The sequence below is a fragment of the Sesamum indicum genome, linkage group LG6 (genome assembly GCF_026168435.1).
Source record: "Sesamum indicum cultivar Baizhima isolate 11 linkage group LG6, ASM2616843v1, whole genome shotgun sequence".
NCBI classification, from domain to species: domain Eukaryota; kingdom Viridiplantae; phylum Streptophyta; class Magnoliopsida; order Lamiales; family Pedaliaceae; genus Sesamum; species Sesamum indicum.
In genome coordinates, this window is record NC_142662.1 from 21421212 (window position 1) to 21436564 (window position 15353).

Sequence of the window (15353 nt, forward strand, 5' to 3'; positions counted from 1 at the left end):
AGTTTGCTTCCGTGTAACAAATAAAACCCTCAATTAGTTAAAATTTACTGAATTTGCTATATCAACAAAAAAAATAGGAAAAGAAAACTCTATATTTATCTTTGATTGATTTGTTGCAAGTCAAATAAATATTTTTGTGATAAGATTACCCTCATATGTTTTCACGCGTTAATGCATGTTAGGAAGTAGATTTTTACCATTATAAACATACTTTAGTTGGAAAAAAATTATTTGACATTCAACAAGTCATTAACAAGTCAATTGAGGGTAAATATAAATTTTTATTCATTTTTTTTTAATATTAGTAAATTTGGTGAATTTTGACTAATGAAGTAACTTATTTGTTAGATAAAAGCAAATTTAAAGGATGATCGATATAATTTTTCAAATTAAAGAAAAATTATGTATAATTACACTGACATTTAGGGACGAAAGTGTAATTATTCCTAACAAATAACGTGTGGGTTGAAGCTAAGGACAGATTAATCTTCATTCATTCGCCAGCTGATATATAAAGACTAAAGAGATACTGATATACACTGCAGAGATTTTGGTTTCTTAATTTAGTTATTATGTTGGTTGCTCAATTTACATGTTTCATTCCTAATTTGCACAAAAAAGAAATATATTTATATTCTATAATTAAAATGTGAATTTGATGAGTGTTTGTTGGTATACCGTATATACGTATATTTATCTATGTATACTGATGTGGTTTGTTATTTTAACGAAAGAATGATATGAAAATTTTACTTATGATATAATTGGGCACCAGATGATCATACGCGGTTTACGAGAGGGTTTTGAGTATGTATGAGAGGTCAAAATCAACGAGTTGTTGTATTCCCATTAAAAAAATAATATATGGAGTATTTATAGTAGTACTGAGAGTTTTAGAATGTGGTATATTAATGTGGTTGTGATTTTAACGAAAGAATGATATGGGAATTTTACTTATGACATAATTGTGCACCAGATGAATATATGCGTTTTACGAGAAGGTTTTGTATATGTATGAGAGGTCAAAATCAACGAGTTGTTGTCTCCCCATTAAAAAAATAATATATGGAGTATTTATAGTGGTATTGAGAGTTTTAGAATGTGGTAGGGTGTATGTGTTTATTGTGTAACTTGTATGTAAAAATTTACTTTTTTACTCTTGTAAATAAATGAATACCACCAATATATACATCATATATCATTTGAGAGTAAAAAGACACAAGAAGGATTTAGGGCTTGATTAAAAGACACAAGAAGGATTTAGGGCTTGATTTAGTTTGAACAAGTATTTGGGTCAAATATTGAACAAGTTGGGGGTAGGAAAGAGATGTTGGTGGACCGCAACTACTTGTTGGGATGTGCGAGGACATGTGAGCCCCTAAGACAAGCCATAGCCAGTTTGAGGAGCTAACCTTTCCCAAGGTGTGCCTCGAGAGCTCTAGCACTTGAGGAGGTGGGCTCGAGCTCATGGACCTCGAACTCGAGGCGCGAAGCACGGGCTTAGGGCACTACTCGCCACTCAAGCTACCAGTGCTCGTACGCACCAGGTTCCAGCTCGAGGCACCTGTTGGAACAAGTGGCCCTCCCGCGTCCAGCGTCTAGCTCTAAGCGGTGGATCGCGGGCTCGAGCTGGCGAGCTTGAGGCGCGGTGGAACTCAAGCCCGAGCCCTCGAGTGACGACTGCTGTCCCATGTGCTTTGGGAAGAGGCGCACAATATTGTATTCAATGGGTTTTGAACTCAGGTAAAATTTGTGAAAAAGTAGATGTCTCTACCACTCTACCACCAAATATTTGCTACTAATTTTATTTTCATTCTCTATTAGTAAGGGTTATTCAGAATTCTTTCATGTGTTTTGAGGAATTTTAACGTCGTCTTCAAGAGATGAGACTCTCTGTTACACTAGAGGATTTTCATGTGTTATGGAACGTGTGATCAGTTGCCAAGTTGTCTTACTCTAATAATGATGAAAGGTATTTTTATTTCTATCCCTCCTTTGGAGAGTAGTTATTTTTTTTTAGAGGGGTTCACCTCTTCTTGGCTTCAAGGTGGGTGAAGAAGAGTAGACATCTCTTACTTGTAGTGACGAAGCCCCTCAAGACCTTGAGGAAGTTCAGGTAGCGCTTTTTTTTTTTTTTTTTGTTTGAATAATATGGATGTTGCCTCACGGGTAGTTTTTTTCCAACTCATATGATCAAAAATTTTGGTATGTAATTTGACATTTATCACTTGGGATGAATTTCTTCCGACTCATTTAGTCGGATATTTTAACATTAACTCAGAGGTATTTTATACTTGGGGTGAATTTCTTCCTACTCACTTAGTCAGATTTTTTAACGTTCACTCAGTGGTATTTTATACTTGGGGTGAATTTCTTCCTACTCACTTAGTCAGATTTTTTAACGTTCACTCAGTGGTATTTTATACTTTAGGGTGAATTTTTTCCGACTTACCTGGTCGAATATTTTGGCGCTAAACTCCACAATATTCCATATTCATAAACCGACCACCCATGGATGCCCCATGGTATGGCCATGTCTGTGGTTGGGTCTCTACTTTGGCTAGGGGATTCCATGCCCTTGGGCTTCCTTATAGGCCTGCTTGGTTTTCTTCTTATCTTTAGGCCACTTAAGCTCCATTTGGTCAATTTACTTCTTCTAGGCATCTCCTGCCTAACTTCTAAGCAGGGGGGAGACACTTTTTCTCAGACTCCCTGGGAGCACTTTGGGCCCTCACTCGGACTGCGCTTCCTACAGGCAGTATGGGTCCCTTTAATGTTTTTAACTCGTAGAATTTCTTTTGTTGCTATTCTTGCCATGATAATTGAAGCAACCACAATAGTGGAGCAACTTTCTCAACTTGCCTAAGCCATAATCGATCTCCCAAAATTTTTAGAGGACCAAATATATCCGAATCGCCCAATTATGAACAATCTTGAGCATATTAATGAAATTATGTATTGTTCTCAAGCCAAGCTAAGGAAATAAATAGGCGAATGAAACACTACCATAGCAAGACTCAGTGTGAAAATCCAACCTACAATATCTATTAACATACTACCTATTAAATAATTGGAAGAGATGATCACTAACATCATAAAAGTTCAATATGGAGGACCTACCTAAAAATTGCTAGTGTATTTTAAACCATATATCAAGTGAACTGATACAAGAATGCCAATGGGATATCAGTTGCCTAATCTACAACAATTTGATCGAAACAACGGCTAAAAGCATCATATTGTTTGTTCATTGAAATGTGCATATATGATTACATTAACGGTGACCTTTGATAACACGAATTTACTTTGTATTAGTTTTCCGAGATTTGGACTTCGGTAGCTTAGAATTTAAGTACTTTTATTAAAGAAATGTAAGCTTGAAATGAAAGAATACTTCTTGATTAAAAGATGCTTGGAGGAAATGTTTTCAACAGGGAAAGTGTTGTAAGAAACTAACAGAAACACTTTCAAGTTAACCCATGCCCATGGATTATCATGAAAATGCTCCATATAAATACATACAACTTAAGCTTTTGTTGTGGGTTAATTTTGATGAGCGTTGTTGTGGAACCAAAACATGATACCCAATGTTTGCTCTAATTAAAGTCATCTATGGGCCCATTTTAATGTAACTATCATATTTTAATTTGAAAGGAAAGGGAGAAGGAAATGGATTTGCTAAAATGGAAGAGCTTGTCTCCAGTAAAAATTATTTTCCTTTTCTTCTACTTGAGAGAGAAAAACTTAGGAGGAAAGATATAAAAAATTTATTCTAAACAAACATGCATAACAATTATACATGAAACCTTTGCACGAAATGATTATGAAATCATGAGCAAAACACAAAATATGCAAGAAGAGCATATCATATATGTGTACATTTTTGCACTCCACTTGTTGCAGTTGAGCTGAAATGCTTCAAAGCATTATAACACCACGATGAAATCGTCCATCTAGTGACTTGCAGAGACCCAAGTGTTGTTCCTCTAATGATATCTATACCTTTGGATTTCCCAAGACACAATTGAGGTGTTGGGCACATTTGAGAAAGGGACACGGATAGTGCACGTGGTGGAGATGCATGGGCGGGGATGCTCTCACAGTGGAGGCCTATCACACTACAAGGTGGATATGAAGGGCAAATTCGCAATGGAGGCATGAGGTGATTCCATAAAGGGGGTGCAGGGATATGTTGTAATCGAGTCTGAGGAACGTTCAAGATAGAGGCATAATTTTCACCTGAGGTAGAGTGTTTGCTATTAAGGTGGAGATATGAGGTGCTTTTGCAGCAGAGGCCCAGGGCACATATGAGGTGGAAGTTCAGGGTACTCTCACAGTGGGGGCACGATTCAATTGTGCATGGAGGTATGGAATGTGCCACAACCAAGGATGAGGCATGGTGCACGCTAGAGGATGAGGCATGATGCCCACAATCAATGCATATGGGGTTGCTTTTGCGACAGGTGGCATGTGGCATGCACAAAGATGGAGGCGTGGCCATGGTTGAGGCACTAGAATGACCTCATGGTAGAGGCCTAAGGCATACATAAGGCAACGGCGTGTGGCAGTCTCTTAGTGGATGTGTGTGGACATACCTCAGTTGAGGTATAGACGTGAAGACGCTATGGCAATAGAGACTTGGGGGCACTGTTACTTCTCTAGGAGAGTCATTTCTTACACCTCCGTGAGAGTTCCTTCATCTATCTCTGGAACAGTTCATCATTCTCTTCCTGTTACAGGAGAGTTCATTCTTCCTTTTCTAAAAGAGTTTTTGCCTCCTCTACATGGGCCTTCACCTTGCTTGGAGGTGAGTAGTGGGGGTAAGGTCTGACTACTAGCCATAATATATCTTGGGGCCTCTCCTTCCCTGATTTATCATCTTCCGGGGTTGAGGGAGAAATTCGGGCTCAATTAGTGGACTACCGAAAAAAGGCCTTTAGGTGTAATTGGTGAGGTATTGGGCTACTACTCTTTTTTCTGCTTGGGTGGAGCAAAACTCCATTAGTTTCTTGAGTACTTCTTTGGTCAATTGAACCATTATCATCAACGCTCATCATATTTCTCCAGCAGATCTTTGTCCTTGGTCCTAGGTCGGAGAGAATTCCTAGTTCATATTTTAAAATGGAGGAGTTCCCTCCAAGATGATTCTTTGTGGGCCCATCTTGATCATTCATCATTAGTTTTCTAGCTCAAAATTGTGTTTCTATTTGCAATACTTGAGCTAGTTTCCCACATATATTACCAAATTAATGTTGCAAACATCAATAATTTTGTTATAGAGTAAATGGTATACAAGTGAAACTCTTAGTATGAGTGAAAGACCTAAAGCCATGCAGTTCTTTTTCCTAATTCAAACCTCCTCCCAAATGAGCTAGGGAGGACATATTTATATATAAGATAAGTTTTCTTCATTGTATGTTTGGTTCAAATTTCTCCATTGCTTGGGAGGGCATTTGAGTAATTGTACCTCATAGCCATTCAATTAATATTCCCTTTGGTTGATGTTTTCTATTAATGTTGATGTCGGAAATCACACTTTGTGATTAGTGCATGTGACGTGATCCTTGCTCTTCAATTAAGGTTGATGATGTAATATTGTCAAACTAAATCTAACATATCAGAACATGTCACAAGGTACTTTTGTTACCGATTCACTTATACGTAGGTCTTCAAGAAATTTCATGTGGATTATGCTTATTCTCTGAGTACTACGTTGGTGATGTGAAAAAGATCCATTAAGTCCTTTTGAAAAAGGTGAAGATATTTTTTTATCATCAAGTATCCTATTTGACTGCTATAGGAGCACTTTTATATCTTGAAAATTAGATGATATAACTTTTGCAGCTAATTTAAACATAGTTGCAATCCTACTCAAAGACAATGAAATGAGACCAAACATATTATTTGCTTGCTATCTTTGTGGAACACTTGATATGGGATTTTTCTATCCATGTAATTCAAGCTCTCAAGTTATTATTTGGTAATTGGCTAACATATGGAGGTATTGTGATTTTGAGATTAATTAACCAGTCATTGGTGGCTCCATATTCAACTAATTCTAAAATAATTGCAATTTATGAAACAAGTAGATAATGTATTTAGTTGAGATCAATCAACAAATATATCAATAAAAAATGCGGATAAATAGTTAAAAATGATCTAAGAATACTTTATGAAGACAATGTCGTGTGCCCAACTCAAATACTGAGGGTTATATTGAAGGAAATGGGATAGAGAATGTTTTACTAAAGTTTTTTTATACACATGAGCTCCATAAAAAGGGAATTTATGTAAGATTTACTCACTACTCACTAGGGCCTTATGTACAACAATGTTTAACAAAATTATACATAACATCAGAATACATTGTCAAAAGGAACATCACATAATGATATTATACTTTTGAGGGATGAATGCATATTATACTCTTTTTCCTTCACTTGCAATTTTTTCATTGGGTTTTTTCTTCGCAAGGTTTGAACGAAATAATTCAATACACTTAAGTCCTAAAGTATATAAATATGGATCCCGGGGTATACAATTGCTACTTCCTATTAGATCATTGTATAACAGGAAAAATAGTTCAAGTACTGACTAAAAAAGATACATGAGATTTTTTTTTGGCAAACTAAGACGTGGGAATAACTGTTGATATTAAATATTTTTTGCTTATTTCATGAAGGTTCCATGGTGTAGAGGTTAGCACTCTGGACTTTGAATCCAGCAACCTGGGTTCGACTCCCGGTGGGACCTTTTCAAAATTTTAATATTCTAAAATTTATTTTTGCTATAAATTACTAATTAATAACCTAACATAATTGTTTATGAATTGATGCCAATAAAAGTCAATATTAAGTCTGGCCTAAGTGGCCTTTATGAACTGTTGAGACAGATCGATCCAAAAAAATTTTTAAAAATCTTCTTTTATTTTTGATTGGTTAGGTTAATCATTAATGCCGGGATTTACTTGGAAGCTATGAATCTTGTGACATATAAAGAACTCAGTCATTTCAACAACATCATATAAAAGCAATATCTGCCAACAACATCACATTCATGAAGAATTAAAAATAGAGTATTCAATGTAAAGGATCCTCTTATCCTTTGGATTAATCAAATGAAGAGATACATGCACCAAAAGTCTGTAATTCGTCATAGAGCATGTTACGGATGGATACATTTAAGGTTGTGAAATCTGTGGTTGATTATAATTCTGCACTCTTCAAAATCACTTCACAGGTGAAATTGTATTATCAAACAATCACTGATGTTGATATGTTGGAGAAAGCATTCTCTTCTAATGGAAGAATAAAATAACGAACTCTTGATGAAAAATTAGCAATCATGTCCCACCAGTTCAAAGCCATTCCATTGGCGCAAACATCACTAATAATCGAAACCATGTTGGTACTGAACACAATAAGGATAAGTTTTAATAAAATAACATTTTATTAACCTAAAGAAAAAAAGATAAAGATAAATCTTATCTAAACTCGTGAAGCTAAAAATCATGATATTTAGACTAATATGGAAGACATAATTGAGCCTAAGCATTTGAACTGTCTCACCATTGTTAATTTGTTGAAGGATCCAAATAATAATAATGAATAATATTAAAATATTATTAAGTAAATAAGTGAATAAATTAATATTTATCTTTTTATGATTGATGTGCTTATATGTATATGAGTTTTAATAATTTTATTTAGTGTCAGATCATGGATTTTTCTTATAGCTTTACCAACATAATAAAACTAGCGGAGACCAATGCTTTGTAGATAGTGTAATGATACATATATATTATCATAATGGATGGGAAATATTTTCTCAATTTAACATTTATGAAATGTTACCACCATCTCAGTCTAGCAAATCCGATCAAAGGCTGCAGAAGAGTTAATATAGTGCTACCTAGTAGCACTAACTTCATATAATGGAAAGTTTATATTCATCTGAGTCTAAAAGAAATTTACTTTGCTTTAACGATTTACGTCTCAATGGTTACCATATTGGGACCACAAATGAAGATAGTAAATAGAATCTATCCGTTGCTTCACGTAGTTTGAGATAGAAGCGTATTGATGCTTTTCTACTCTATTTAGGTGATTGTCGAAATTCTCTATAGGCTACTTGACAAGGGACTTGAAGAAATTCCCATCTTACAGCCCTTGATAGAAAGCACTGGGTAATACCTCTGAGCGACTGAGGGAACCTCCAGGCAATGGTATTGAAGCCTCGGAGATATCCCATCAAAGACGCTGAATCCTTTTGCTACACCGAGAATAAGCTCATGGCCATCTTCTAGTGTTGCTTGCTATTGGCAAACTAGCGGAGGAACAAGGAGTGAAAGTCCTTGAATGCCCTAATAGAAGCAGTGGTCAGTTGATTGCACTAACAAACACTCGACACTTGACCCTACCTGTGTAGCAATGGAGGAGAGACGCATTCCCAAAGGGGACAAGTGCTCTTTGGTGTAACATCTACAAATTTTTATATACAATTGTAGGATTAATTGGTAATTATTAAAAAAATTTAGTAAAATTATAAATAAATAATATATTCAAATTTTGATCATATTAAAACTTGAAATGAATAAATTGGAGCTTCTTATAATATTTCAGAGCAAATTATATTAATAAAAAAAATTAAGAAACGTAATTAGTATTTCAAAAAAACATTAAAAAAAAGAGATGATAGTGATGGATGCGGCTCACGTGGCTAGCACCAATTTTATTATTAAGCACACAAACACACAAACTCTAACATACACACACACACACTCTTACGGGTCAAGGAATAAGTGAGAAATTTTTTAATTTTAATTATTATTAATTTATATAATAATATTATTTGATTAGTGCATTTATTAAATGAATTTATATATCCTATTTAATATTTAATCGAACAATTTTATGAGTTTGAATATATGAATTAGTGATTGATTAAAAATCCCATTTGCTTTATGTATGTTATAGTTGGTCAATTAATTACTTAATTTCTTAGATTTATTTATTGCTATAGTTGATTTATTCAATTTAACCAGTTTTGTTAACCAAGTACTTAATTATATGTACTGGTGTTTAATAAATTACTATAATAGTGAGGAATTGACAGAAATTAATAGAAATATTAAAAAAATTATATTTTAAAAATATTATGCTTATTAAAAAGGAATATGAGATTTTCACAATAATTTAATTAAGGAATGCTATAGGGAACGGTAGTTATAAAAATACAAGGAGTTTGAATAAATCCTTATGAGTTGATTGATAAATTAGCAGTACAAAAATAACCATCTTTAATCCCAATAATAGTTATCACTGTATGTATAATCCAATGTTTTAGCCACATGCAAATTTTGTCACTGTAGCCCATATCTTTTAGTCACATACAATCTTTATCACAAGAACTAGATATTTTTTGTCACATATAATACTTATCACTAAATTCAATATTTTTCTAATAACGAATATAAATAGTCACTGTTAAAACTTTTAGGTTGTCATGATAAATATTAAGTAAAATATATATATTTTTAATTATGATCATATAGTGATCGATGACAATAAAAATGCGAGTATTTGCTCATTTATAATGACATAATTAAAATTGAATGTAGTGGCCATAACCTCTATTTGAACTTTAATGTGATTAATCTTTGTTTAATTAATGATACTATGAAAAACTAATTGATCGAAAAAGATTAATACTAATTGAAGAAGTATATATTACAAAATTGCCTATCATAAAGAATTAAAGATAATACTATTAATTCATAATTCAATATTTACAATATGAAATGAAAAACTAAAAGAAATTTGTTCTTGGAAAGTAGATTAGCCCACTTCAAAACTTGTTGAACTTCAATCCTACAAAAAGGACGAAAACAATATAATTTAATAATTACAATATTATTGATATATTGATTATACGTATTATAACATATTATAGGATGCGGAGCTCAAGTAAAGGATGGTTCAGCTCTTTTTACTAATGTAAAATCGTTTATTGGAGGTAAGTATAGTTAATTGACTTTATATATATATATATGTACTTTGTGTTGTACATTTAATAGTGACTTATTGGTTATTGTCTAAATTACCTTGTTATTCTTTAAAGTTGTAGTTATGAGTTTATATGTGGTCAGGGTGTAAGAAAGATTAATGATTGTGTTGTGCTATATTTGATTGTTGAATAAAATTGATTGATGAAGTTTCTGGTAGGAAATTGATCATTGAATGGAAATGGATGATGATATTATTGATGAAAATATTGTGAATTGAGATAAAGAGATGACTTACTTAGCTGGGGGCATATCCCAATGGCTTATAATTCAAGATGCACAAACGAGCTGGGTTGGGTTAACCCAACTCAAGATGGGATTGAACCAATAAAAAAATAAGGTGGTCCTAGGAATCAATGCTTGGGACTAGCCCAGCCCAACCCAGTGACTAAGGACCACCTAGGTCGAGCCTGTCATGCCCTTTTTCTTTTAATAATGCTTGGAATATAATTTTTATTTTATTCTTCTATGTTGACTATTCTAATAGTTTTTTTTTATACTTTTGAAACTCTAAAATTTTTTATATTTATTATTCTACTTTTAAATTTTTAGTACTTTAACTCAATAATACTCTTTTTTTTTTAAATTTATTTTAAGTCCTTTTCGAATTTATTATCATCTAAGTTTACTATTGTAAACTTAATGGTCAAATTATTATTTAAGTTTATTGTATATTCTTAACTATTATTTTTTTATATAAATTTTTATGTGATTTAATTTATTATTTATTTATTTCATAAGATAATTATAAATTTAGTAATTATCTATAATTAGACCTCAATATCATAAAAACAAAATAAAACAAGTACTTTTGGGCCTATTCCGGGCCTCAACCTGGTTCGTGTTGGTTCTGGGCCGACTTGACCCACTTTTCATCTTAACTTATAATAATACAATTAATGACAAGTTGTATGTTGTTATTGATCAATGAAGATGATGTGATATCATACGAGTTGTCTGTTGTGTGATACTATTGGTGATGTAACATATCATTCGAGGAGTGTGACGTATGATATAATTGCTGATGAGATAATATACGAGTTGTGTGCTGTGTGATATGATTGATGATAAGATGTCATACGAATTGTGTGTTATGTGTTATCGGATAAAGAAAAGAAAAAAATATTGTGATTCAGATGATGATAGCCAAAAAAGACCATTGAGTTATGCACTCTAATGAGAGTAAGTAAGACCCTAAGAGAATAGACGATAACTCCAAGTATTATGTTGTAAATTGATATATGATCATTGGTATGATTATGTGTTACTTCTTAAATTTATTTTGATTGCATGGCGAGTGTCTATTTGTTGGTGTCATCACATAAATTCATTTTACTGTATTTGGCGGGCTTGCTCCGGTCCACCCTGACTTCCCTAGAAGGGGTGCGAGGAACTTCACAACTGATGGGGCTTCAAGAGGATCATAAGGGATTGGAGATTAGCAGGATCAACAAGATTAGATCGGTCTGCGCCTCCTTGCGATTAGGGTGTCAATGAGGCCCCTACGACCACCTAGAGGACTTTGGTGGCTCTTGCGTGAAGATCGACTCCTTTCTACCTCTCAACTCCGATGTTAGATGCATTGTTAATCCTCACATTTTAGTTTTGTGTTCCCACAAATTCACTTGATGTGAGAAAAAAATTGCTTATTTAAACAGGTCCAACTCGAGATCTTTAGGCATGGGTTCTTGCAAGAATTATAAAGAGAACTGCAAAAGAACAAGGTAGCAGACCACGCACAAGTCAATAAACAATTGTACTTTGCCTTGACAAAGTTTGGGGGGGAGGGAGGGAGGCGTACTCTTAACAAATGATGATCATTCAATTGAGACTGTATCAATTTTTTCATAACCTAAGGAATTATCCAACACAATTAGTCAAGAAATCCAAACCCATTTATGACAAGCTTAGAAGGTAGAAACACATAAGGCACAAGGAACGAGGTACAACATCTTGCCCAATTGGGCCCTGCTAATGAATCATAGCCAACCTAGGTTCACGGATGATCATTGGTGTGACTTGACCAGCACACGTGACATGTCAACATGACTGTCCCCCTAATGGAACACCGACTTGGAAACAATTTGTACGAGAGTAACTAAACCCAAAACAAATTGACACAAGGGCTAAGCTAACCCAAACAGGTAACAAGCTTATTCTAAGTAGGCACCTTACCTGTTAAAATGAAAGTTTCTATTACCCGCTTGTGTGGGATGTGGTCGATGTGCCATATATTTGGACTAATCGAATTCCACGAAATTAGATTAGCCTAAAATCACGGGATGTGGAGACCATGCCTAATCGCCGCTACATTTCTCAACCAGCTGTTAAGAATAGGAGACCAGGTTGAACAAGGCAGTTAGTCATTCAATTAGCTAAATAGCCTATCCATTCTCTTGTTTTTGTATTTTTTTAATTTGTTTTGTTTTTTTAGCACTCCCCTCGTTTTTTTCTTCATTCTTTCACTTAGCCTTTTAATTTTCAAGTAATTCTAGTACATTTGTTTTCTAATTCTTGCTTAAACATCCACAAACTTGAGCATAAGAGTGTCGACATCTTTTTTGTAAGTTACTTTTTAAAAGTCATAAAATCCTCTATTGGTCCTTTGATATTTTAATGATGCTTCTAGATTTAGATAAGCATAAATGTAATAGTGTTGATGAAGTTATTAGTACAATATCACTTAATAGCCTATATAAGTAAGTGATGCACGTATTAGTTGGAGTATGAAAAACATGATGAAAGTTCATAAAAGTTCATATTGGCTAATTGCCGGTAGATCATTTTATAATAGAAAAAATACTTAATGTTTAGACTTTATAGATACTTGCCATTTTTTGTTTGGATAAATTGTGATATGGAGATATTTGTTGAGACTAAACTTTGTACAAGTTTTTCATCAAGATTCCATGGTGTAGTGGTTAGCACTTTGGACTTTGAATCCAACAACCTGGGTTCGACTCCTGGTGGGACCTTATGAAAATTTTAATTTTTTAAAGAAATATTGAAATAAATTACTAATTAATAACCTATGATTATTTGTTATGACTTGGAGCCAACAAAAGTCAATATTAAGTTTGGCCTTTATAAACTTTTGACATGAATCGATCTAAACTACGTTAAAAAAAATCTTCTTTTTATTTTGGATTAATTAATTGGGTCAAAATATGTTCAAATTCATTTGGAAAGGACTTAATTTATGGTGTTCAAGTCTAATAACAATTACCTCTAGTTAAGAATCCCTAGTTCATATTGATATACAGGGGCATTCAGACTATGTATTAATACAGAACAAATAAAGACCAAAATTCTGAAACATATAATTGTATGCGATATGGAAACATATTTCCAGGTTCCTCGCGTGCCAGATGCTGAGAACATTTTGATCACTAGTATGTACTTGACTGTATGCAAAACTCTAGTGGCATACATGTCTCTCTGGCGATGCCAGTGCGAACCATAACAAGTCGAGACATGAGAATTCTTGAAGGAATTAAAATATCATTTCCTACCTTGCACTACATCTTGGCTTCCAAAGGGAGTCCTCTCGAATCTTGAACATTCGGGTACTATGAGGGACAATGTGAAAAATTTAGTTCGTTGATGCTTGATGTGCGAGATATGTTTGAGGAGGGCAAATTGTTCAATGTCCTGCGGGATTGAAAGCTTAGGCTCAGACGGAATTAGAGCATTAGAGCATCAATGACTTGCTTTCTGCAATTGTTGTTGCAGACCGTCTAGTGGACTACAAAATCACTAGCTAGGCTAATCCAAACAAGATGAATAACGAGTCTGGAAAGGACAAAGGAAAGGCTGGCAAAGCGGGTAGGGATGGAAAGTCCAAGAATAAGAAAAATAAGGAGTTGACAAGGATGGGCAATAAGGATACCGCCCAACCTATTGTCGATAGTATAAAGAAAGGTTGTTTTCTTTGTAATGGTAACCACCACATGCAAGACTGTCCCACGTGTGGAAAGCTAAACTCTCTTGTGGCTGAGTTGGATGATGGTGATGAAGGTAGATCCTCTCAGGTCAACCTTTTGAAGTTGCTGAGTGCAATGCAAGAGAAACCCCCAAAATAGAGAAACTTGATGTACATTTGGTGCTGGTGAACGGAAAAGAGGTTATGGCGATGATTGATATAGCTACCACTCTCGACTTTGTTGCTAATCGTGAGATTCAGAAATTAGGATTGTGTCTCACACGACATCCAGCCATATCAATGTTGTGAAGTTTGAGGCAAAGTCAATTCAGGGTATTATTAGTGTGGAATTGAAGGTTAGCACTGGCACGAGAAGTGTAGCTTGATTGTTGTCCCCCTGGACGACTTTGACGTGATACCTGAGATGGATTTCCTACAATTAGTTAAAGCAAAGGTAATACCTTACTTAGGCTGTTTATTGCCGATGTTGATTGCCTTTCTTTTGTATAGGGTATATATTTGCAGGATTCATTTAAGCCAACAGAAATGAAAGATGGCTTGCTATCGGCCATGCAGCCGAAGAACGGTTTAAGGCATGGTGAGAAGACCTACTTTGTTGCATTGATTGAAATTAAGTTGGATACGATTCAAGAGGTGCCAAAGGAAGGTATTGGAGGAGTTCGGGGACGTGTTCCCTCCCAAACTGCCTAAGAAATTACCTCCACGATAGGCCATTGATCACGAAATTGAGTTGGATCCTAGTGCATGGTCTTCGGCACAGGCCCCTTACCATATGTGCCCAACAGAGTTGGCTAAATTGAGGAAAACAATTAGATGGTTTATTGGAGGAAGGGTTGGTCCAACCATCCAAGGCTCCATATGGTTCCCCGATTATGCTCTATGAAAAGAAGGATGAGTCAATGAGAATGAGTGTGGATTATAGGGCATTGAGTAAGTTGACCATAAAAAATAAGTACCCTATTACTAACTCACTAGATTGGTTTGACAAACTAATGAGGGCCTACATGAACATTGACTTAAGGTTGGGCTACTAGCAAGTTCATCTGACTGTTGGAGATAAATCGAAAACCACGTGTGTAACGAGGTATGGTCTTTATGAATTCCTACTGATGTCGTTTGGTTTGACAAACTCGTCCATAACTTGATGAATGATGCTTTTTATAACTTCTTAAATCACTTTCTTGTCATGTATCTTGATGATATTATGATTTATTCTGAATTTTTCAACGATCATTGTGGCATTTGAGAGTTGTATTTTAGAAGTTGAGGGAATAAGAGTTGTATGCTAAAAAAGAGAAATGCAAGTTCTGTCGCGGACAAATTATTTTCCTTGGGTACATGATTAGC

General features: G+C 34.6%; 2 non-coding genes across 2 annotated transcripts; both read left to right on the forward strand.

Annotated features, from left to right (window-relative positions):
- Positions 1-6681: 6681 nt before the first annotated feature.
- Positions 6682-6753, forward strand: TRNAQ-UUG (transfer RNA glutamine (anticodon UUG)). Its single transcript has one exon. It is a non-coding gene; the product is annotated as a tRNA-Gln (tRNA).
- Positions 6754-12966: 6213 nt separating this feature from the next.
- Positions 12967-13038, forward strand: TRNAQ-UUG (transfer RNA glutamine (anticodon UUG)). The gene has a single exon. It is a non-coding gene; the product is annotated as a tRNA-Gln (tRNA).
- The last annotated feature ends 2315 nt before the right edge of the window (positions 13039-15353 follow it).